Here is a 24,897-nt window from a genome sequence, read left to right on the forward strand (position 1 = left end):
TCATTCTTTTTAGAGTGACTGCACATGTACATCATAGCTTAATGATAAAATAATAAAAATGATTTCATAAGGAATCATAATCTGAAATATTAATACTATAAAATGCTATGTAATATACTAATTCTATTAAAAATATTTATAATCACCAAACTTATTCCCAGCCTTTTTGGAAAAAACAGACAGTTGTCTACCATCCAAACCCATAAAATCCTGTAATATTTGTGTAACTGGGGTCATATTTTGAAAATAACTTATGTGATTTTTTTTTCTCCTCTGCCTGCCTGGGGAATCAATTGGCCTTGGGGACAGAGAATGTGGCACTCTTCAGAGTTACCAAAGTGATGGGGAAAAAAGAAGGAATAAATATTCAGCTTCCGAAATTTAAAACAGGCGTGTGCAGCAAGACAATAGGCTTGAAATCCAAGCTACTATTTTGAAAGCCATTCTCAAAATTCCTTTATTTGTCATCAACCAAATATAGAAGACTTTGCTCAGACTGTCTGGTACCATAGAGTAGGCCTTCAGACTGGGGCAGGCAAACATTTTCCAAAGGGTCCCAGAGTCTGGAGCCAGTTCTATGGGAATTAATTTTTAGATCCTTAACTTCCACAAACTGATCTTCCTGTGAACTGCTGCAGTCAAAATATCATGCTGGTTCTTGATTCCCATCTAGAAGTTTTTCTTCCCTTTTACCACAGACTGGTGAACCTCTCACCCATCTTATCTCAAATCCTACCATGGTGAATTGCTTGGATTTTAAAAACTCCTGGGAGCCAAGCAAAGAAACAACTGGAAACATTGAGGATGCTATTGAGATATTAGTTAACTTGAGTTAACACATCCTTTTAAAAAACAAGAGCTCTCCAACTGCTTTAAACAAAGCTAAAAGCAAACCACTATCCAATTGTCCACTGAGATTCATTAAAACAGTTCTCTTAAAGGAAAGCTCTATTTACAAAAGAATGCCAGCTAATAAATGCAGAATATAATAGTTAGAACACCACTTTTGCAGGCCCCAGTGTAATGATTCAGGCAAGGACCACAACAGATATTCAAACTATGAGATGAAAAGTTGTTGGGAACAGGTTGTTTGTAGATTATTTACAAACTTTCAATGGTGAGACTGGGAGAGGGGGTCATCATCTTAACCAAGCAACCAAATTTAGCATCACTAACGATGGTGGGCCACAGTCCATTGGTTCGCAGAGTCGGATGTGAATGAATAGACTTACAACAGGACAACCTGAAATTAGTGCCTAACGTAAAGCAATGTAACCTACCCAACATTACTAATGAAGTATTCTTTCTAAAAACATTTATCTGAATATAATCAAACCTCTATACAGTGTGCCTCTCAGGGAGGGGAGAGGGGTGGGAAAAGCAGTGGTTGGAGAAACAAATCAAAGACATTATAAGAAAAAAATCAACCAAATTGAGAATATAGAATATTCTGCAAGAGAACTAATCTGGACTTATCAGAAGGTCATTGTTTTAAAATAAGAAGGGTGAGCTGTGACAGATTAAAGAGACTAAAGAAAACCAATTGCAAAGCACGTAATTTGATGAGATCCTGACTGAGGGAGAGTTAAAATATATAAATAGTTAAAATATAAAATATATAATATATAAAATAGCTCTAAAATATTTGGGGACAATTGGGAAAATTTGTCTTGTGATTTGTATTAGATGGTGTCATGAAATCATTATTTCTATTAGGTGTGAGAAAGGAATTGTAGTTAATGGGTGGATTTTCTTATTCTTAGGAGACGTTGAAGAATTAAGGATGAAAGGTCAAGATGAATTCAAGTTACCCACACGTAGTTAAACAAGAAATATGTACATACATAATCAGAAAGGGAAAGTAACAACGGGCGAATATAGGTGAAGAGTCTGTGGGTGTTTACTGCACTGTACTTTCAACCCTGTTGTCTGAGTAAAAATGGAAAGTAATAAATTCTGCTCTGTGGTGGACAAGGACACGCCACACAGAGAGTAAGAGTCTCTCCCTCTAGATCTCAGGTTCAGAGAGAAAGAGATACAGGAGAATAAAGCAGCCAGTCACTGGACCTGACTCCTAGGCCAAAGAAGGATATGAAAGTATTCATTTTCTCTTGGTGACTCTTTCAAATTACTGGAAACAACGGCTTCAAATAACACAACTCTATTGTCTTATGGTATTGTAGGTCAGAAATCCAACATCGGTCTTAGGGCTCAGATATGGTGACAGCAGGGCTGTGTTCTCTTCTGGAGACTACAGAGAGAGAATCTGTTTCCATCCTTTGGCTCGTAACTCCCTTACTCCATCTTCAAAACCAACCATCCTGTATCTCTTTAACCATTACTCCACAGTCAGAGAGTAATGGAGAGTAACTTTAGCCATTCCAGAGTCACTCCCTGTGACTCTGATCTCAGATTGGAAAGTCACTAGGCTGGATCCACGAGATAATCCAGGATAACCTCCTCTCTCAAGGCCTTAACTTAGTCATATCTACAAAGTCCCTTTTACTCTGGAAGGTAACATATTTACAGGATCTGAGTACTAGGGTAAATATCTATAGGTGTCCTAATTCTGCGTACCACAGTAAGTTACCTCCAGGTTGAGAGGAACACTCAGGGCAAGAGATCTCTGCTTTTGCTCCCCTCTGGAAACAGCTGCCAAGGCCCCCACACCTCATTTTGAACTTTGCATGGCCATTTGGGCCAATGGCAAATTTTCTACAGCGTACACAGGCATACAGAGCAGCTCACCATCCAAAGCATTTCCTGTTCCTTTGAAGCATGGATGCTAAACTAACAGCCATAGGGCCTGCTGTGGTCAGGTGAAATGACTCCATAGCAAGAGCCAAGGAGAAGCAGAGTCTCTAAGGGGGAGAGGCTGTTCCTCTCTGGGAGATTTGCCTGAAGCCAAAAACGGGCCATGAATTCATGAGATCTAGGCTTCAGCATCACAGGCCAGCAGGTTCCCCAGTGATCAGGCCAGCAAGGGGCATCATTCAAGAACCCTGCCAGTGCACACACTAGGTCCAGAATGAAGCCAGGGAATACCCCTTACTCATGAGTCCACAAGAATGTATCTGTTACCCCTCCCCACCCTTCATACAAATGGACATTATCGTCAGAGAAGATGTCAGGACCTCCTTAGGAAACATTATGAAATAGGACATATTTTTATCCAAAGGAGACTTATGCTACTTAAAGAAACCACTTAAATAATGAAATTGATTGAACTATATTTGAGACTGAACTGGACACTTAGTTGGTTTTTCTGTAATCAAACAGTTGGGGTGGCTTTAAAATATGTCCACAAATTCTTTGATATGCCTCCGTTCAAATGGTGACAACTAACAATATTTCTCTTGAACATGGGCCATCCTTACAACCTGTTTCCAATTTAAATGATGTGTTAGAAGTGATTCTCTGTAATTTTTGTGGCTAGATCATCAGAAGGACAGTTTCTGCCTGGCTCTCTCCCTCTTGGATTACTCATTCTTGGGGAAGCCAGCCACCATGTCATGAGTACACTAATGCTGTACTATAAGGAGGTCCATGCATGGAAAACTGAGGCCTCTCACCAACCAGCGCCAGCTAGCAACCGGGCAGTGAGCCACCCCGGTATCAGATCCCCCAGCCCTAGTCAAGCGACTGCAGTCCAGACAACATCTGTTGTTGTCATTGTTCTGCTGGGTCTTCACTGCTGCACATGGGCTTTCCCTAGTTGCAGCAAGGGAGGGCCAATTTCCAGTTGTAGTGCAAAGGCTTCTCATTGCGGTGGCTTCTCTTATGCAGAGCACAGGCTCTAGGGTGTGCAGGCTCAGTAGTTGTGGCATACAGGCTTAGTTACTCTACGTTGCAATGGAGAAGGCAATGGCACCCCACTCCAGCACTCTTGCCTGGAGAATCCCATGGATGGAGGAGCCTGGTAGGGTGCAGTGCATGGAGTTGCAAAGAGTCAGACACGACTGAGTGGCTTCACTTCACTCACTTCATACTTTATCACTGAAGAAGGATATGGCAACCCACTCCAGTATTCCTGCCTGGAGAACCCCATGGACAGAGGAGGCTGGCTGGTCATAGTCCATGAGGTCACAGAGAGTTGGACATGACTGAAGTGACTAAGCACGCACATACTCTACGTTCTGGAATCTTCCTGGACCAGGGATTGAACTCATGTTCCCTGCATTGGCAGGTGGATTCTTATCCACGGTACCACTAGGGAAGTCAAGGACAACATCCTGACTGCAACTTTGTGAGATCCCAGGCCAAGATCCCTGGTTAAGCTGTTCCCAAATTCCTCACCCACAAAAATGATAAGATAATGCTTATTATTAAGTTCCTAAGTTTGGGGGAGTTTTTTTATGCAATAATAGATAACATAACCACATGAAAACTCTAGAAAACAACGAGGAGAACTACTTTTTCTTGACATATTTGAGCAGTAGTGAGTTAAGTAAGTGTCCCTGCTGCATATGTGTGTGTTCCTGTTGTGGTAAATTGTGGTTTTATTAATCCAAGGGCAGGAGGAAACAGAGAACACAACTAGCCACATTAGAGAGCTATCTAAGGGGAAAAAAGAAAGCCACTCGGGTGGAGGTGGATTTATTATAAAGACTGAAGAAGAACTGCAGGGAACTCAAGAACAGGAAGTGGCAGTGAGACCAAAGATGGGACTGAAGTAAGGGACAGAAAGCTGTCAGAGCTGAGATAGCCATTGACTCCATCTCTTTCTCTCTTGAGGCTACAAGACCTATTCTCTCCCATTTTCTCTCTCTTAATTAGCAGCATTCACCTGCTTCTCTTTTGCAATCAGCTTGTTCTGATTACTGATGCACAAACGGTGGTCTTAGCTCTCTGCAAGTTACATGACCTTACAACGTCAATGCTTCTATCTAAATGAACCAGTCTCAATTAAAACAGAACTACAATATGATGCAGCAAGCCTCCTTCTGGGTATACTGTTGTCTAGTCGCTCAGTCGTGTCCGACTCTTTGCAGCTCCATAAACTGGAACCCCTCAGGCTCCTTTGCCCATGGAATTTTCCAGGCAAGAATCCTGGAGTGGGCTGCCATGCCCTACTCCAGGGGATCTTCCCGACCCAGGGATCAAACCTATGTCTCCTGCGTTGGCAGGCAGATTCTTTACCACTAGACACCTGGAAAGTCCACTTCTGTGTATATACCTAAAGGAAATAAAAATCACTGTCTAGAAGAGATGTCTGCATTCCCATGTTCATGAAAGCACCATTCACAATAGCCAAGATATGTGCAAACAACATGTCTGTTGACAGATGAATGAGTAAAGAAAATGTGATATACAAATACCCCCACACACACACCCACACACACTGGAGTATTATTCCACCTTAAAAAAGAAAATCCTGATAAGCCAGACACAGGAAGACAGATACTGCATGATCTCATTCATAAGTGGAATCTAAAAAAGTTAAATTCATAGTAACAGTGAGTAGAATAGTGGTTACAGGGCTGCGGGATTTCGCTACAGGGAGAGATACTGGTCAAGGGTACAAAGTTTCAATTATAAGATAATCAAGTTTTCCAGACCTTATATACATATATCATGTTGACTATAGTTAATAACAGTGTATACCTGAAATTTACTGAGAGTTCAAGTGTTCTCACCACACATGCAAAAATGGTAACTATGTGAGATGGGGTATTACTTAGCTTGACTGTAGTCATCACAATGTACATATATCACATCACATTGTATACCTTTATTTGTCAGTCATACTTCCATAAAGCTGGGGAGAAAATATATGACCCAGTTTCTCAATATTCTGATCCAAATTCTTAGGAGGCAGTCAGTTTGACTCAGCTCAAGGAGAGCAAGGAGATCAAACTAGTCAATTCTAAAGGAAATCAACCCTGAACATCCATTGGAAGGACTGATGCTGAAGCTCCAATACTTTGGTCACCTGATGCAAAGAGCCGACTCATTGGAAAAAGACCCTGATGTTGGGAAAGACTGAGGGAAGGAGAAGAAGAAGGCGATGGAGGATGAGATGGTTGGATGGTATCACTGACTCAATGGACATGAGCTTGAGCAAACTCCAGGAGATAGTGAAGTACAGGGAAGCCTGGCTTGCTGTAGCTCATGGGGTTGCAAAGAGTCAGACACGACTGAGCAACAACAACAAAGTCAGATATAAAGTGGATCAAATCAGCTGGAGGCACTGGGATGGAGCAGAGTTCTTGTGCTTCTCCCTCAACACTCTCTAACAGATTTGGCAAATATTATAAAGAGGAAGGACAAGGAAGGGGAGGAAGCGACTGGCAGAGGAAATGACTGACATCTTAGTGTGTATTTTTTTTTTTAATTCCATGAACTCTCCACTGCTGAGCCCACCAATAACCACAATATCCTGGCATCAATAACAGCAGTAGTATGGTGGTTTCAACTTCTGAATTACTTATATCCCTAGAAACCTATAAGAAAGTACCCTTTCTCTTAGAAATTCAAATTCGTAACCCACACGTGCCATCCTTCCCCGTCCAAGCGATTCTCTACTCACTGAAAGGCGACAAACACAGCCTTGATTCTCACTATTCTCATCTGAAAGTACCGAAAGCACCACTTGTGTCGTCAGAGCAGTGGTTCTCAACCTTGGCAGCAGAATGAGGAGCTTTAACAAAATACTGATATCTGGGTTCTACTTCCAGAGATTCTGATTGAATTGTTGAAGGTGAAGCCTGGACACTAGGACTTTCTAAAGCTCCCCAGATGATTCTAATGTGCAGGCAAGGTAAAGAATCTAGCCTCAGGTTCTCTGAATACAGATGCTACATTGAGCATGCACATTTTGGTGAGGAGACAGCAGGCATAAATGGTGAGAAGCTCAAGGCAGAAACTCTTATTTATTAAATATACACTCTAAGTTATGCTAGTAACTCATGCAGGTGTCAACAATATTTTGTTTCATCTTTACAGTCATCCTATGAAGAAGACACTACTATTTTAATTTGACAAACAGGAAAATCGAGACTCAGAGAGGTCACACAGAGAGACTGTCATACCTTAGCATCAAACTCCAGGTCTGATTCTCAATTCTATACCCTTTCTGCAACACCGAACTGAGAGATCACACCTCTTACAGTTGGATGATCCGACTCCCTAAAACCAAAATACGAAGGCATCAATGCAGAAACCCTATTCTATTGCATGCGTAGATTTTTTTTTTCCAGAACATTTTCATGAATGACACACATGTGGCCCAGTTACTAGGTTACACTAGTGTTAATTGCTCAGTCATGTCTAACTCTGTCACCCCATGGACAGTAGCCTGCCAGGCTCCTTTGTCCATGGAATTCTCCAGGCTAGAATACTGGAATGGGTTGCCATTTCCTAGGCTATACTGTAGGGTGCCAAAATGAAGTGAACTGCTCTAGGGAGAACTTCCTGATAGGGGACTACCAGGACTGGACCTTTCTTAATGAAGCATTTCCCTTCTATTGATTGATACCTGGATCCTTCTCCTTCACTGCTAACTTAAGTCCTGTGGCTTTCTATACTGAGTTTTTCTTACAAATGAAGCTATATTGCTTACCTACAAGCAATTCCTTTACTGGTCGACTAAAATCACATAGTGCATCGTTCCTCTGCCTTGTACTCCAGACAGTACATAAAAAATCAAAATATATTCAAAATCAAAAGCTTACTAGAAATTGCTGCCAATATCAAGATGGACTCTCATACCAAGTGACTCTGAAGGCTAAAAAGCAGAATGTATGTACTTTTGTAACAAGCTGGTGTCTTGATAGCTCAGTTCCACCATTCCACTCCATGAAATCCACACTGCATCCTGCCTGAGGTGTGGCTGAAGGGACCCACAGGGCCAGGACACTGCAGGAAGAAACTGAATGCTGGTGCAGGTGTCCCACGTATCCTGAGAGAGAAAGAGGTCAGATCAGTCAGTTCTCCCAAGATGCTCCCAGAATTCCCGACTCCTCTACTTCCTCATCCCAACCTCAAGTCCTTGCTCAGGACTCTGGCTTTTAGAATCCTCCTTGGCCCACTCACTTAGGGACTCCCCAGTTTCCACCGTACTCAAGAGGAACTAAATATGGGGGCATTTCTGTCTCTCTGTTTACAAACACGAACATCTTCACACTATCTGATGGGAAACGTTCTCTACTGCAGGAGTTCCTAACCTTCAGGCTCTAATGCCGGGTGATCTCAGGTGGAGCTGATGCCATCACGATAGAAATAAAGTTCACAATAAATGTAATGAGCTTGACTCATCCTGAAACCATCCCGTCCCCCACCCATCATGGAATAACTGTCTTCCACACTAGTCCCTGGTGCAAAAAAAAAAAAAGTAGTGTTGGGGAACACTACTACCAAGAGCTCTGTTTTCCTAGTTTCCCCTCTCCACTGGGCTGTGTAGTTACTGCCTTCCATCACCGCTTCTATTTTCCCATCTTCTCCTTCCCTCTGCATTACCTTACTTCACAATCCCTCTTGGTCTCCAGGAAAAAAAAAAAATTTTTTTTTCACGGTCCTTAAAAATGTATTCCTTCTGTCGCTCCCAGGGTTATCTTTCCAAATACATAAAGCCCATCACTCTGGTTTTAAAGCCTGAACGGCTCTCCCATGTCCACTCCTTTATTACTCGATTCGCTGAATTCTCAGAGAATTCACGGCAGACACACAGTAAGGAAAAGAGGGACGACCGTACAAGCATGTGGAGTAGTTACTGCAAAATCTCGAAGAAAGTAGTGTTGTGTGCTTGCATCCATCGAGTCAACGTAAATTATCCTCCGACCTTTCTCGAGGGTCAAACTATCTTGACTGTTATTCACCAAAAAGTTTCAAAATGTTTTCGCGCTTAAAAAAAAAAAAAAATTAAGCGCATGCGCAACCGCACACAGTCGTGGGGGGCTGGGGTTGCTCTTCGCGCAGGCAAATCTCGCGATTTTGAGCCAGACCGGAGAGTAGGGGTTTTTTTATGGTGTTGTGAGGGTTTTTTCTCCCTTCCCCTCCACTAAGTGCAGTGATTTAATGCTGTAATCAAATTAAAAATATCAAGACTCCCCGGCGAGAACAAACGAGGCTAGAAGTAGGCAACACGCCAGCGGCTGTTTCCCTTCTAGGAAGGGCTTCTTGCGACGCCTCGAAGGCCCCACAAGTTCCTCAGAAACAAAAGTCAGAAGTATGTAAAAAGAGAAGAAGCCAGCCACTGTATCACCTTAGAGCGGTGTGCAGATTCTTGTTTTTCCACTTTTTACTGTACGAAAAATCCTATTGGCTGCTAGCAAACCAGGTTACACGCCTGTCGCCACTGCGCCTGCGCTAGGCTTTGTTTACTACCTCGGACGGCCGCTGGGTCCCGCCTCAAGAGCCTGGCGTGTAAGGACACGTTCTGGGGTGTAGTTGTAAGCCGGGGACACGAATGGGAGGTTGATACCAGGACAGGTTAAGTGTAAGCCTGAAGCCAGGGAAAATACGAGCGGTAATGAAAGCTCTTGAACACTCAGAAACCGTTGTCTTGTCAGATCTGTCGTGTACTGAAGGTAATGAACGTGATAGCGCCACTCTTAAATAACTAAGAAGTGGTAAGGAGCAACTCTTAAGCCCCAAAGCGGAGGTGGAATTTGGGTACTTGTTAAAAATATGGACTCTGTAATGGAAAAGATGCAAATAACCCTAACGCTTGAGCCCATCTTACTTAAATTTCGAGCAATACCTCCATGATTAAGCGTGTCTCTTGCAGCAGTCAAGAAGGCAGCCATGCAAATTTTGAAACTAAAAATTGGTGACTCTGGAAGCAATAGCCGGAAAAAACACCAACCAACAAGCAAATTTTTAAAAAATGGCTTTAAGTTCCCTTCAAAGTCAGTTTCAAATGGGTTAGAAGGCTATGATACAAGATGAGAAGATCGGGTGAAACTTTGGTTATATTATAGATATGACTAGATCCGTTTGTAAACAAGGCAAGTTAAATGTTTTTTAACGTATTTTTGATGAAAGAGTTCCTAATGGTGAATTTTAATGTGCTCTAAACGGCCTTCAGTTGCTGGTAGATACAGCTAAACCTAGATCTGTATCTTTGAGTTGGATAATAGCATCTGTATCTTTGAGTTTGATGTTTACAATTTGGACGTTTTATTGGACTGTTTGTTAGGTTTCAAGTAATGAATTTGAAGACTTTAATTTGTAATAGAAGAAACTTTCTACAAAAGGAAGATGAGATTTTTAGGTCGTGAAATTAAGTAAGGGAAAATTATGTACATGTGTGCAAATGGGGCCAAATTTTCAAGGCTCTGGGCACGTCCACCATGGTTCTCAGAGAGCCTTAACCTTAAAAAATTAACCTCTAGATTTTTCTCATGTTTGACATGATAGTAAAATGTAGTAAATGTAGCAATTTGGATACTTTCAAGGCAACAATTGGTACCAAAGTCAGAAGGAACTTAAAAGTCCTGCTCCATTATCTAAGGTTGCACTCATTTGGTTGAGGTAAGGTGATAGCCAGTTTTCTAAGCAGGATTGAATTGACGTTTTTTTGGTGAAGGAAAAGAAATGTAGATAAGCTGAATTGATTCTTTGTTCACTTTTTAAGGTGATTAAGACTGACTCATAAACACTGCTTACTTTGTCAAGGCAGTCAACAACTGTAAAAGAAACTGAATGCTTTTATTGCACATGATGAGATGGTGCTAATGGAAATAGAGAATGGAAATTGGATGAAGAGTTGATACAGAGCTACCAATCCTTTGAGACTACTGGTTCATTTACATGTGATGAAAACGTTAGTGTAAGACCAGTAACTGGTCAAATAAAACTTTTATCTTTGTTCACTGAAAAAAAATCTTTTAATGAGTAAAAGAAACTCACCAGTGAATTGGTTACCCATTCAGTTTGTCATGCAACTCAGGAAATAGACTTCCAGAATTTCCACAGTCAGTAGATAAAAATGTTATCCATGAAATAAAAAAAGCTATCCATATTATTTATTTAGCACCATTCTGAGCATACTCTACTGTAATTACCCTGACATTGTAAGGCAGTGAAAAAACTGCTGCCTTTTGTAGTCACATTTATGTAAATGTGGGTTCTTGAATTATTGTGACCCCAACACAAGGAACTGCTGAACAAGGAATCTTCTATGCATTCCCAATTACCCCAAATTTGTTGAATCAATACAATATAATCTTACTTATTGCTTCCCTTGTGGCTCAGCTGGTAAGGAATCTGCCTGCAATGCAGGAGACCTGGGTTCGATTCCTGGGTTGGGAAGATCCTCTGGAGAAGGGAACAGCTACCCACTCCAGTATTCTGGCCTGGAGAATTCCTTGATCTTTATAGTCCACAGGGCCGCAAAAGTCAGACACAACTGAGCGACTTTCACTTTCAATCTTACTTATTAACTGAGTGATAGAATTTTTTTCATGACATAATTTTAAAGATTTTAAAAGTATTAAACATGTTACAGCCAAATTGCAGTGTTTGTGTGTGAATCTTTATGGGTGAACAAGGGACTGCCAGAGAACTGTGCTGCTGCTGCTAGCCCTGCACTCTTTCAAGTGTTGGGAGTAATTCTAGTACACTTGTCACACCTGAAGAAAGAATATTGCAGTCAGATGGAAGGGAATCATTAGCAAGGGGGGTAGGGGCATATGGGAGAAAAAAGGGTGAACTTTGGTTGTGAATATTTAGCAGTGCCCATTAAGGACATCATCTCTGCTACAATACTCTTGAGACAGCTAGAGAACTCCACCCTAGGCTCTCTGCCATCTTCATCCTTGCCCGCCTGGCTTCTTTATTGCATTTACATCTGTCTGTTCTGCCATCCTCAACTTAGTAGTCTTCTGTCACAGTCTCAGGATGGCTGCCATAGCACCGAACATCATGTTCTCATATGAAATGTTCAAAGAGAAAGGAAGGGATAGAGGGAGGGAAAAAAGAAAAGAGAAAAGTGCTTTCTCTTTGTGTCCTCCCTTATCAGAGTGAAAAATCTTTCCCATATGACTTAACAGACTTCCCCTCACATCTCATTGCTCAGAACTATGTCATATGACTACCTCTAGCTGGCAGGAAGGGTAGGAAAGTATGTATATACAGACAAAAAAAAAAGTATTTTTTTTAAACAGCACACTAGAAATAACAGGACTTACAGAAAATACAAGCTTAGGAACAGACCACTCAAAACCTATGCAGTTTTGTTACCTGAGGACCATAAAAGTTACTAGGCTAATGAAAAATACCATCACAATTAAATCTCCTCTGGTGTTCTCAACATCACAGTAATCTTTTAGAGCTATATTGTCTGTTTTGTCTATGTGAGGCTCTTGAGCATTTTTTAAGATGTTTTTTAATGTGGACCATCTTTTAAGCCTTTATTGAATTTGTTATAATATTGCTTCTGTTGTTTATGTTCTGGTTTTTTGGCTTCAAGGCATATGGGATCTTGCCTCTCCAACCAGGGATCAAACCTGCACCTGCTATATTGGAAAGTGAAGTCTTAACTACTGGACCACCAGGGAAGTTCCATTCTTGAGCATTTAAATGTACCAATCCAAATTGAGATGTGATGTAAGTATAAGATACATACCAGATTTCAAAGACTTCAGTTCAGTTGCTCAGTCGTGTCTGACTCTTTGCGACCCCATGAACTGCAGCATGCCAGGCCTCCCTGTCCATCACCAAATCCCAGAGTTCACTCAAACTCATATCCATCAAGTCGGTGATGCCGTGAAGCCATCTCATCCTCTGTCATCCCCTTCTCCTCCTGCCCCCAATCCCTCCCAGCATCAGAGTCTTTTCCAATGAGTCAACTGTTTGCATGAGGTGGCCAAAGTATTGGAGTTTCAGCTTTAGCATCATTCCTTCCAAAGAATACCCAGGGCTGATCTCCTTCAGAATGGACTGGTTGGATCTCCTTGCAGTCCATGGGCCTCTCAAGAGTCTTCTCCAACACCACAGTTCAAAAGCATCAATTCTTCGATGCTCAGCTGTCTTCACAGTCCAACTCTCACATCCATACATGACTACTGGAAAAACCATAGCCTTGACTAGACGGACCTTAGTCGGCAAAGTAATGTCTCTGCTTTTGAATATGCTATCTAGGTTGGTCATAACTTTCCTTCCAAGGAGTAAGCGTCTTTTAATTTCATGGCTGCAATCACCATCTGCAGTGATTTTGGAGTCCCCCAAAATTAAGTCTGACTCTCTTTCCACTGTTTCCCCATCTGTTTGCCATGAACTGATGGGACCAAATGCCATGATCTTCGTTTTCTGAATGTTATGCTTTAAGCCAACTTTTTCACTCTCTTTCACTTTCATCAAGAGGCTTTTTAGTTCCTCTTCACTTTCTGCCATAAGGGTGGTGTCATCTGCATATCTGAGGTTACTGATATTTCTCCTGGCAATCTTGATTTCATCTTGTGCTTCCTCCAGCCCAGTGTTCCTCATGATGTACTCTGCATATAAGTTAAATAAGCAGCGTGACAATATACAGCCTTGATGTACTCCTTTTCCTATTTGGAACCAGTCTGTTGTTCCATGTCCAGTTCTAACTGTTGCCTCCTGACCTGCATACAGGTTTCTCAAGAGGCAGGTCAGGTGGTCTGGTATGCCCATCTCTTTCAGAATTTTCCACAGTTTATTGTGATCCACACAGTCAAAGGCTTTGGCATAGTCAATAAAGCAGAAGTAGATGTTTTTCTGGAACTCTCTTGCTTTTTCCATGATCCAGCGGATGTTGGCAATTTGATCTCTGGTTCCTCTGCCTTTTCTAAAACCATCTTGAACATCTGGAAATCCACGGTTCATGTATTGCTGAAGCCTGGCCTGGAGAATTTTGAGCATTACTTTACTAGCGTGTGAGATGAGTGCAGTTTTGCAGTAGTTTGAGCATTCTTTGCATTGCCTCTCTTTGGGATTGGAATGAAAACTGACCTTTTCCAGTCCTGTGGCCACTGCTGAGTTTTCCAAATTTGCTATGAAAAATAATGTTGAATATCTAATTAATAGTTTTTATATTGATTATATGTTGAAATAATTCACCTGTTTCTTTTTACTTTACTTTTTGCAAATATAGCTACTTGAAAGTTTAAAATTGAACGTTTCTCATATTTCTGCCAGACAGTGCTGCTTTAGAACCTTTAACCCGGGGACGTGTGCTTTCTCCTTGGACATATAGGTCATTGAGGGCATTTGATTCCAACTGAAAGCAGTTTCATCGAAATTAAAAAGTCTGCTCCAGTGTCTCATGCTCTTGGATTGAAAGATATTGTTAAGAATGGCCACACTATCCAAAGCAATCTGTAGATTTAATGTGATTCCCTATCAAGTTATCCATGACATTTTTCACAGAACTAGAACAAATAATTTCAAAATTTACATGAAACCATAAAAGACCCAGAATTACCAAAGCAATCCTGAGGAAAGAGAAAGCCATATATTTATATCTGAAGTCAAGGTGAATATGTCATGGAGGCAGTGTATATGTCTATATGTGTTTAGAGGGATGGGGGTGTGTCTGTCTGAAGAGTAGTTTAGTGGAAAAGGATCAGGCTTGGATTATTTTTCACCAGTTGCATGTGACCAGAGACAAATTCCTTTTATCTTTTTAAAAATATGTATTTATTTACTTATTTGGCTGGGCCGGGTCTTAAATATTGCATGTGGGATCTTTGATCTTTGTTGCTGCACACCAGATCTTCAGCTGCAACATGCAAACCCTCAGTTGTAGTATGTGGGATCTAGTTCCCAGACTAGGGATTAAACCCTGGGCTCCCCACATTGGGAGCGCAGAGTTTTAGCCACTGGACCACCAGGGAAGTCCCCACCTTTTTCCTTCATTTCTACTTACTCACTTGTTAAGAGCTATAATACTTATTTTGACCGTGCAGACAATTATTAAAAACACTCTGCTATGATAAACTACATTAACATTAAATTCAAATTATTATGTGAGTAATGTATGAAAATGATCTGAAAATGTTCAATAAGTAGAGTCTATGCAGATTTACAGTTCAGTTAAATTTGAAGGGAATGATGCTGAAGCTGAAACTCCAGTACTTTGGTCACCTCAAGCGAAGAGTTCACTCATTGGAAAAGACTGATGCTGGGAGGGATTGGGGGCAAGAGGAGAAGGGGACGACAGAGGATGAGATGGCTGGATGGCATCACCAACCCGATGGATGTGAGTTTGAGTGAACTTCGGGAGTTGGTGATGGACAGGGAGGCCTGGCGCGCTGCAGTTTATGAGGTCCCAAAGAGTCGGACACGACTAAGTGACTGAACTGAACTGAACTGAATTTATGAAAATGATCTGAAAACGTTCAATAGGTAGAGTCTATGCAGATATACAGTTCGGTTAAATTTGGTGGGGTTTAAAACTCTCCTGTATGCATTTAGAAACGTAGGCTGTAAGTATGCTTATGGTCTGGACTATTTGCCAGATTGGGGCAGAGAGTTCTGGCCTTGTGCTGCCCTCCTGTGCTGTTTAAACAGCTCAGCAGGTCAGTTAACATTCCTGCTTCATGAATGCTCTGCGGGGGAATTCTTATTACTTACCCTCTTCTGTCCTCATGTGGTGACAGAGGGCCTAACTATTCTGGATGTTTCTGTTTCTTTGGTGAAGGAAGCCAGATGGAAAACCACTCTGAAACATTTAGGTCAGAAAATCAAGTTAAGGAAAAAGGCAACAAATTGCAAATTGCATTAGATACTAGCGATGTAATTGGTTCACTGATATAGGAAGATCTTAAGCAGATTATTGAGGTTCGGAGAAAAATACCATTATGACAACGTCAGAAAAGGCTTTTTGTAAAGAATAGAAACACAACTCAATGTCCTTTTATTATGCTAAGAATTTACAATAAAGCGATGATTTTCTAAGCAGAACATTAGCCGGGTGAAATATGAGATTCACAAGCACAGCTCATTCAGTGCTAATTCTCTTAGCACAGCCTCCAAAAGCAATTCCTTTCCAAGAAGTTTAAGGTAATTTATCAACATGACAATTCTCTGGAAAGTTAAGAAAACACACTGAAGGAATGATAGGATGTGAAACCATACAGTGAAACAAGCAAAGGTGGTCAGTGGGTGGCACCTTCTTCACATGCTTAGCTCCCTATCTGCCAGTGCCCAGGCCCCATCCCAGGCCTGCTGCCACACTGGCCTCCTGCTATTAGAACCTAGCCACCCTCTATTTAGATGAGGTATGTGTGTGCATATTTTGTTCATGTGGGTATACAGCATGCAGGGACATTACATGACTTACCTTTTAGTCTACTCCTGCCAGGCTTTCATATCCTCCACTTGGCCAGAGCTATTCTTATCAAGATCACCAATGACCTTCATGACCAAATCCAATAGTCAGTTTTCAGTACTCATCTTACTTGACTTACCAGCAACATTTGAACCATTCGATCTCTCTCGTCCTTGAAACACTTTGTTTTACTTGGCTTCTGAGTCACCTCTCTTTTGGCTCTCCTCTACTCCATCAGTGGCTCCTTTATATTCTCTTCTGTTTAGAGACTTCCCATCGTTTTTATTTCTAAAAGTTGTAATGCTCAGGCCTCTTCTCTATCGAAACTCGCTCCCTTCATGATTTTATCTAGTTCCAAGGCTTTAATATCATCTAAATGCTGAAAATTTACAAATTTGTGTCTCCAACACAAACCTCTCTCGCCTGACTTCCAGACTCGTATATACAACTGCTTACTCAATGTCTCCACTTGGATGTCCATGTCTATCTCACACTTAGCACACTCGAAGCAAAATTTGTTCCTCCCTCAGTCAACCCCATTTCAGTATATGGCCAAACCTTGCTTAGGCCAAAAAGCCTAGGGGTCATTATGGACTTTTCTTTCCGATACACTCTACATTTTCAATCATTTGGCAAAGTTTGCTGGCTATATCTTTGAAGACATATCTGTCCATTGACAGATGAATGGATATTGAAGATGTAATGCATACACACAATGGAATATTACTCAGCTATAGAAAGGAACACATTTGAATCAGCTCCAAAGAGGTAGATGAACCTAGAACCTATTATACAGAGGGAAGTAAGTCAGAAAGAGAAACAAAAATATTATATGTTAACGCATATATATAGAATCTAAAAAGACGGTACTGACCATCCTATTTGCAGGGCAGCAAAGGAGACGACATAAAGGACAGACTTTTGGACACAGTGGTGGAAGGAGGTGGGGAGTGATTTGAGAGAGTAGCATGGAAACATGTGCATCACCATATGTTAAATAGATAGCCAGCAGGAATTTGCTGTAAGACGAAGGAAACCCAAAGCCAGTGCTCTGTCACAAACTAGACGGGTGAGATAGGAAGGGAGGAGGGTAGGTGGCTCAAAGCGGGTGGGGGTGGGGTGAGGATCTATGTATACCTATGGCAGATTCACGTTGATATATGGCAGAAACAATATTTTACAATATTGTAAAATAATTATCCTCCAACTAAAAATAAGCTAAAAAATTTAAAACCCACATATCATAACTCTACCCTTTTTTCCACATACATTGCTACCACCCTGGTCTGAACCAGCATGACCTCTTTGGATTACTGCAATGGTCTCCCTACTTCTCTCGGGCTTCTTTGAAGAACTTCCCACACAGCAAAAGTGATCAAAATTAGCCAAAGTCAAATCAAAACTCCCCGCTCAAAGATGGCTTACCTCAATTGGAATAATACTGAAAGTCTTTATCATATCTTATAAAATATACATGATCCAGGCCTCTAGTTTCTTTCTGATCTCATCTCCTACCTCCCAGCCCCTACATTCTCTTAACTTGCAAGTCCCATTATTGTTCTTTAGCATCCCAGGCACATTCCTTGGGGCTCTTGGATTTGCTATTTCCTCTGCCTGGAACACAGAAAATTATGTAGTCCATGCCCTCATTTCATTGAGGTCTCTGTTCAAATGTCATTTAATCAAAGAGTCCTTCCTAATATGGCACCTGTCTTCATTACTCTCTGCACCCTCAATGACACTAGTTGAGCACCTTTAGTGGCATGACACCCTATGCTTACTTATTTGTGTATTGCCTGCCTTCCACACTTGAGTATTAACTCCATTCCATTAAGCAGGACTTTGGCTGTCTTTGTTTTCTGCTATGTCCCCAGAGGGTCTGGCATCTGGTAAGAGCTCATTAAAAATTTAATGAATGAAGGAATGAACAAATATTCATGTGAACAGTTATTCAGAGAGTGGTCAGGAACAGAAAATGAGCACTTTCCAGTATTTTTTTAGCTGTCTGTTTGTGTAAATTGAAGACTGAGATGGTCATTGAGAGAGGTTTTCTCCTTCATATCTTCTCAATGAATGTAGTTGAAAATGGTGAGTTGGTGGTGAATATGTTTTTTGTTCCAAATTCCATATTCTACTCACAGAAGTTGTCCATTTATGTTTCAATCATGGAACTTAAGGTCGTGAAACCAGAGTTTGCTATTTCCCCTTCTTATGAAACCAGCAATACTGCACTCTTACTATATTTTACTTAAAAATGAGAATTTTTTCTCTAATTAAAAATGCCTCATGATTTTTTTTTCCTCTAAAGTCTGACCTAGCTCAGTTTTAAACGTTTTTTGAGTCGTTTCTTTCAAAGATGCTATTTTTCTTTTCAGAAATTTGAATCTCCTTTTCTCCAGAACCTTCTATTGGTGAATAGTAGATAAACTAAGCCAATGAAACTTCAGTGATATAATTTACAAACTCACTAAGCCATTGCATCATCTACAAGGGTCATCACAGTGGACTCTCGACTCAGCTTCTGAAGGGCAGGCACTCTGGTCCTAGCGCCTTGCCTGCACCTTTCTGTGGCTTTGGAACACTCAGTCTTCTTCATCTCCGGGCCTCATCTGCAAGAGAGGATAATGGCATTTGTCTTGCCATGGTGGTCTTATGAGGGTCAAATGTGATGAAATCAAAGAAGCTGCTTTCAAATATGTAAAGTATTAATCAGGGATGTCTTGGGTTCTACTAATAGAAACCAGTAACAAACTAGCTTGGAGCAAAATGGAATTGTTTTACAGACACAGGCTGTCCCACGGAACTGAAATCCAAGTAATTGGACCTCCCGAGTTACGGGATCCAGAAACTGGGGAGTTTAGGGTGCTCAGTATTATTTGTCTCTCTAAAACCCGGGGTCTCAGGACTTCCCTGTGGCTAAGACTCTGCACTGCTAATGCAAAGGGCCCCGGGGTTCAGCCCTTGGTTAGGGAGCTAGATCCCACATGCCACAACTAAAGATCCTTCATGCCACAGTGAAGACCCAGTACAGCCAAATAAGTAAATAAATGTGAAAATCTATACTCTCTTCTCCTCCTCACTTTGAATGTCCCTTTCTTCTGACACTGCAGGCAATCTTTATCTCCATCTCCATCACATATGGGCCAAAGATAGCTTTCTTAAAACTGCGCTTTCAATTCTGAATCTGTATTACCTTATGCATCTCTAACTTATAGTTTACTAATTGAAGTTTTTGAGACCTGGTTTCAAATTTCCAGGAGAGAGGATTTGGTCAGCCAAGTTCAAATCAGATAGCTACCAACTCTCCCCTCTCTGGTTATCTTCAAGAAGCAAAATAGGAGCAATGTCATATAACCCCTTAGCAGAAAAGGCTAAGGGAGCAAACTTTCTGAGAAGGTTGCATGGGGCAGTGAAGAAAAGAGTGTTGCACAGGTCAACTGTGATGAAAAATATGGAGAACATTCCGCATATACTTTTCCCATACTTTTGAAAATTTCTTGTAGGATCTGACCTGGTCATATGATTTCTTTTGGCATATTTGTAAATACAGACAGGTCTCAGAGAGTCCTGCCAACCATACCATACCTTTACATTAGGTGTCAGATTCATGTCTCCGGTATTGTCTGTGTTACCCATTTTTGTGTGGGGCAGGGATTATAATGCCTGTTTTTAAAAGTTACCTATTATTATTTGGTTGAGTTGAATCCCCATGGCTGTGTGATGGTTTTCTCTAGTTGCAGTGAATGGGGGCTACTCTCTAGTTGCAGAGCGTGGGCTCTAGGCATGTGGGCTTCAGTAGTTGCAGCACATAGGATCAGTAGTTGTGGCGCATGGTCTTAGTTGCTCCGAGGCCTGTGGGATCTTCCTGGACCAGGGATTGAACCCGTGTCCCCTGCATTGGCAGGCAGATTCTTAACCACTGGACCACCAGGGAAGTCCCTCTGTTACCCTCTTAAGGAACCTCTTATTCTTTTTTCCCTCAAGGATATAGTTCATTTCAATATATATACTGACTGTAACAAATCAAATTCTCAATCTTCCCTATTCTTTATCTCCCAGACTTTCCTATCTGTATTAGTTGTTGTTGTTGTTCAGTCGCTAAGTCATGTCCGACTCTTTGCAACCCATGCACCGCAGCACACCAGGTTTCCCTGTCCTTCACTGTCTCCTGGAGTTTGCTCAAACTCATGTCCATTGAGTCAGTGATACTATCCAACCATTCCATCCTCTGTCACCCCCCTTCTCTTTCTGCCCTCCTGTATTAGTTAAGATTGACTATAAAATATTATAACAAATCGACCCAAACTAACATGGTTCGACAAAGTAGAAATTCATTTTCTTCTCTTGGATCAAGTCATTGATGGCGGCTCTATCATCTTTAACATGTGGCTTCCAAGGTTGCAGTAATATTCACCTTAACAGTCCATGGGAGCAGGGGGAGAGAAGCAGAGGGGAAGGGTCATGTGATAGGTTTTATACACTAGGCTGGAAAACACATATCACTTTTTCCTACATTCTGCTGGAAAATACCTATCATCAGACACATCCAACTACAAAGGAGGGTGGGAAATTTAACGTAGCTGGGCAGCTGTATGCCTGGTTACAATTCTGATACTGAGGAAGAAGGTGAGAATGGAATTTGGCGGACAGCAAGCCGTCTCTGCTGCATCCTCCCTTTGTGCTACTTCTGTTATTTAATGGCACCATTCTCTCAATTACCCTCAAAGTCATCCCCCATTTCTCCATCTTTCACCAGCCCTCGTATCTGTTCTGACTACCTAAGCAAACCCACATTCATTCCTTGTTTTCCATTCCTTCCTCTGGGCCACAGCTTAAGGCCCTTGTATCTCTTCTTTGGGCTGCCCAGCTGGCACTAGTGGTAAAGAATTCGCCTGCCAGTGCAGGAGATGCAAGATACATGGGTTCAGTCCCTGGGCTAGGAAGATCCCCTGGAGGAGGGCATGGCAGCCCACTTCAATATTCTTGCCTGGAGAATCCCAGGACAGAGGAGCCTCGTGGGCTACAGCCCATAGGGTCACAAAGAGTCATACACGCCTGAAGTGACTTGGCACACACACACCTCCTGCTTGAGCAACTGCAATCAGCCTTCAAAGTCACCTCCCTATGTCAGTGCCTCCATGCTCATCACAACCACCCTATACTCTGCTGTCAGATGCCATTTCTGAACCCAAATATCTGACTGTCCAAGACAGCTTGGGGCCCTTTAATTTTTTAATTAATTAAAAAAAAAAAAAACATGTATTGATGTGGCCCCAGAGAATTTTCAGTTGTAGTATACAAACTGCTAGTTGTGGCATTTGGGGTCTAGTTCCCGGACCAGGGATCGAACCTGGGCCCCCTGCATTGGGAGCACATGGTCCCAAATTTTTTATTTTTTATTTTTTTATTTTTTAAAATTTATTTATTTTTTATTTTACTTTACAATTCTGTGTTGCCAAATTTTTTAAATTAATTTTTATTAGAGGTACTTCCTTGGTGGTCCTTGTGCTAAGACTCCATGCTCCCAATGCAGAGGGCTCAGGTTCAATCTCTGGTCAGAGAACTAGATTCTGAGGGCTGCAACTAAAGATCAAAGATTCCCTAGTATCACAACTGAGACCCTGCACAGCCAAATAAATAAATAACTTAAAAAATTTTATTGGTGTATAGTTGCTTTACAATGTTGTCTTCAACTGTGCAGCAAACGGAATCAGCTACACGTATCCACATATCCCCTCTTTTTTGGATTTCTTTGCCATTTAGGTCACCACAGAGCACTGAGTAGGGTTCCCTAAGCTGTAGGTAGGTTCTCATTAGTTATCTATTTTATATATGGTATCAACAGTGTATATATGTCAATCCCAATCTCCCAATTCCTCTCACCCCCCCACCCCCTTGTTAGTTTGTCCTCTACATCTGTCTCCATTTCTAGACTCCACATCTATGCAGCTTGGGTCCCTTAACTGTTACCTCCACTCCTGGTCAAGGTGGTGATCACTGCATACAAAGTATCTGCAGCTATGCCTTTGTAACTCAGTAGCTCACACCAGACAGCCTCCTGTTCTCTGTTCCAAGCCCTCTTTCTCTGGTCTTGTGGCTCACGCTCTACCCTTTTGCCTCACATCTGTGCTCTGTGCAAAACTCAGTTCCCCTTCAATTAAGACCATAATGGGACTGTCCACCCAGCTTTCATTTGGCTCTGTCCCTAGACTCTGTTTCTCAGGGCACAGGCTTGCTCTTGGTCAGGAAACATGTTTGAACAGTGATCATGTTATTCTCTTCACCAAAAGCTCCTTTGCTTACTCAATAAAGCAGACTTTTTCACTAGCATGTCACCCCCATGCCTGCCACTGTCTGATCCCAACCCCCAATTACCACCCCTGCCAATACATCTTTATAATTTTCATGTTCTCTCTTGAGTCCTCAGAGCATCTCTCCAAGGGCACTTTCTCATTCTTCAAGATCTGACTCATATCACCTCCTTGACAGCTTCCTCTTTCTCTCTCCTTTGTACTCCATCTTTGAACAGAGTTCTTCCATATTTTGCTTTCTATCTATGGAGTTTCTGTGCAGAGGGTGGTCTCCTTATCTAAGATGAAAGTGTTAGTCGCTCAGTCGTGTCTGACTCTTTGCGGCCCCATGGACAGTAGCCCTCCAGGTTTCTCTGTCCTTGGGATTCTCCAAGGAGGAATACTGGAGTGGGTAGCCATTCCCTTCTCCAAGGGATCTTCCTGACCCAGAAATCGAACCCTGGTCCCCTGCATTGCAGGCAGATTCTTTACCGTCTGAGCCACCAGGGAAGCCTTCTAGGATGAATACTCCCTAAAAGGCAAGAATTGTGACTTCCTCATCCTTCCATTCTCCACACTGCTGAGAATACCACCTTGGGGAATACCTTACCCATGGTGAGAGGACAGCATCCCAGTGCTTAGAACCTCCTACTGCTTCAGTGGCCTCCCCTGTCACTCAGTTGTGGATTAAAACCCTGCATAGGCCTACCTCGCTTTGTTTGAGCAGGTGCTGCTGCTGTTACTCCCTCCTCTCTCCCCTTTGTTCCTTGAAGACAAAATCACACTTCAGAACTTTTGTGTTTGCTGTTCCTCTCCATCCTCCATTTAAAAAAACATTTTTTTAAGTCTTTTGAATTTGTTACAATATTGCTTCTATGTTTTAGTGTTATTATTATTCTTTTTTGTCAGGAGGCAGGTAGGATCTTAGCTCTCCCCCCACGGATGGAACCCCCACCCCCTGCACTGGAAGAAGTCTTAGCCGCTGGACCACCAGGGAAGTCCTCTGCTGTCCCCTTTATGGGGACACTACATGGCTGCTCTCTCTCGAGTCCTCAGAGCATCTCTCCAAGGGCCCTCTCTCAATGCAGCCTTCCTGGACCACACTAGTCACACTGGGACCTCACAACGCTCTCTTTCCCCCTCCTCTTGTTATTCTCCATAGCATGTATCACTTCCTTCCGCGGTATGTATATTTCACCCATGTATTGTTTATTTTCTGTCTCCTCTCCCCCCACTAGAGCGTAAGCGGCCATCCTAGTGTAAATCTTCTCGTTTACCTCTGTATTCCCAGAGTCTCGGATATCAAGGCACTCAATAAATATTTGTAGAAAGAAAGAATAAGCAAATTAATAGAAGATGCTCAATAAGTATTTATTAAATTGAATAAAAAGGGTCAGAAACAGACTGTGAAATTTCCAAACTCTAAAAATATGTCAGTTTAGGAGCATTGTGAAATTGAGCGAGCGTCGCCTCACCGTAAACATCCTCGAGGAAGGATTAAAATCTTGTGCTCGAGGTGGGAGGGGCAATGGGGCCAGGAAGCGTGCGCCTTCGCAGAAGTTTTGGGGGCTGCTTGACTTCCCCCTGCGAGGAACTGCACCTGGGAGGCGAGCTTGCTCAGCCGCTCCGCCGGGACATTCGGCTACCACACAGGTGTTTTCTTTTAAGTAAAATTGGTCTTCGTCTCTCTCCTAAGCTGTTAAAGGACACACACAAATCTTGGGTGGCTTATGGGCCACTTCTCAGCTCTAAGGAGAAAACTACCAAGAGGGAAACTGACAACAAAAACATCACCCAGGACGAGATTCTGGGTCTTGGGGGCAGCCGAACCCCCTTTTTCAGAGCAGCGCGAGTGTAACTTTCTGTCTTCTCCCCAGGCTCCTCCTTTAGGCTGTTTATTGGAAATTCTTCTCCCGGGCTCAGTCTTTTAAAGCCGCCGCCTACTTTCCACAGGAGGATGGCGCTCACAGCTCCGGGTTCTCTTCCCTCGGGGACTCCGTCGTATTTTTTTCACGCTTCGTCGCTACTACAGCAGACGCCTGCCCTCTCACTGTTTGCCCCGCAGTTCTCCGGTGACTTGACTGTAAACAAAACACTTTAGATCATAGCAAGGTCGGAGTAAGCACAGCCTTTCTGCTGGCAGCCAGACGTCTTAAGGTGGCGTCACTGTGACCCGTTTGGTTTTCAAGATTAACAAAGCGACAAAATGGTGGTCCTACATACTAATTAAAGAAATATTCAGGGTGCATAGGGGATGAAAATATCCATTTTTTACTTTTCTGGAAGATATTAATTCCACGAATAAAACCAAACATCTGTGGCAAGGTGTAATAATCTAGAATGTCTCCATTTACATAGATGTGGTAGTTGTGT

At 42.1% G+C, this 24,897-nt stretch overlaps 1 protein-coding gene and 1 long non-coding RNA gene across 4 annotated transcripts in view; one reads left to right on the top strand and one right to left on the bottom strand.

Annotated features, from left to right (window-relative positions):
* GPR19 (G protein-coupled receptor 19) overlaps positions 1 to 8,859 on the bottom strand; it is a 34,429-nt gene extending 25,570 nt beyond the window's left edge. Inside the window, exons 1-3 of one of the 3 annotated variants that reach the window (XM_040235209.1) lie at positions 8,458 to 8,859; positions 7,562 to 7,900; positions 7,032 to 7,128 (exon numbers count right to left, since the gene is read on the bottom strand). The gene's annotated coding sequence lies outside the window, so the exon portion shown is untranslated. The remainder of the gene's footprint in view (positions 1 to 7,031; positions 7,129 to 7,561; positions 7,901 to 8,457) is intronic. The other 2 variants (XM_040235210.1, XM_040235208.1) reach the window with 2 other exon arrangements.
* A 438-nt stretch (positions 8,860 to 9,297) lies between these two features.
* On the top strand, positions 9,298 to 23,928 carry LOC120858867. Its single transcript, XR_005719960.1, has 3 exons — positions 9,298 to 9,527; positions 12,413 to 12,549; positions 23,434 to 23,928. It is a non-coding gene; the product is annotated as an uncharacterized LOC120858867 (long non-coding RNA).
* Positions 23,929 to 24,897: the final 969 nt, after the last annotated feature.

The sequence above is a fragment of the Oryx dammah genome, unplaced genomic scaffold, assembly GCF_014754425.2.
Source record: "Oryx dammah isolate SB20612 unplaced genomic scaffold, SCBI_Odam_1.1 HiC_scaffold_29, whole genome shotgun sequence".
In the NCBI taxonomy this organism is placed as follows: Eukaryota; Metazoa; Chordata; class Mammalia; order Artiodactyla; family Bovidae; genus Oryx; species Oryx dammah.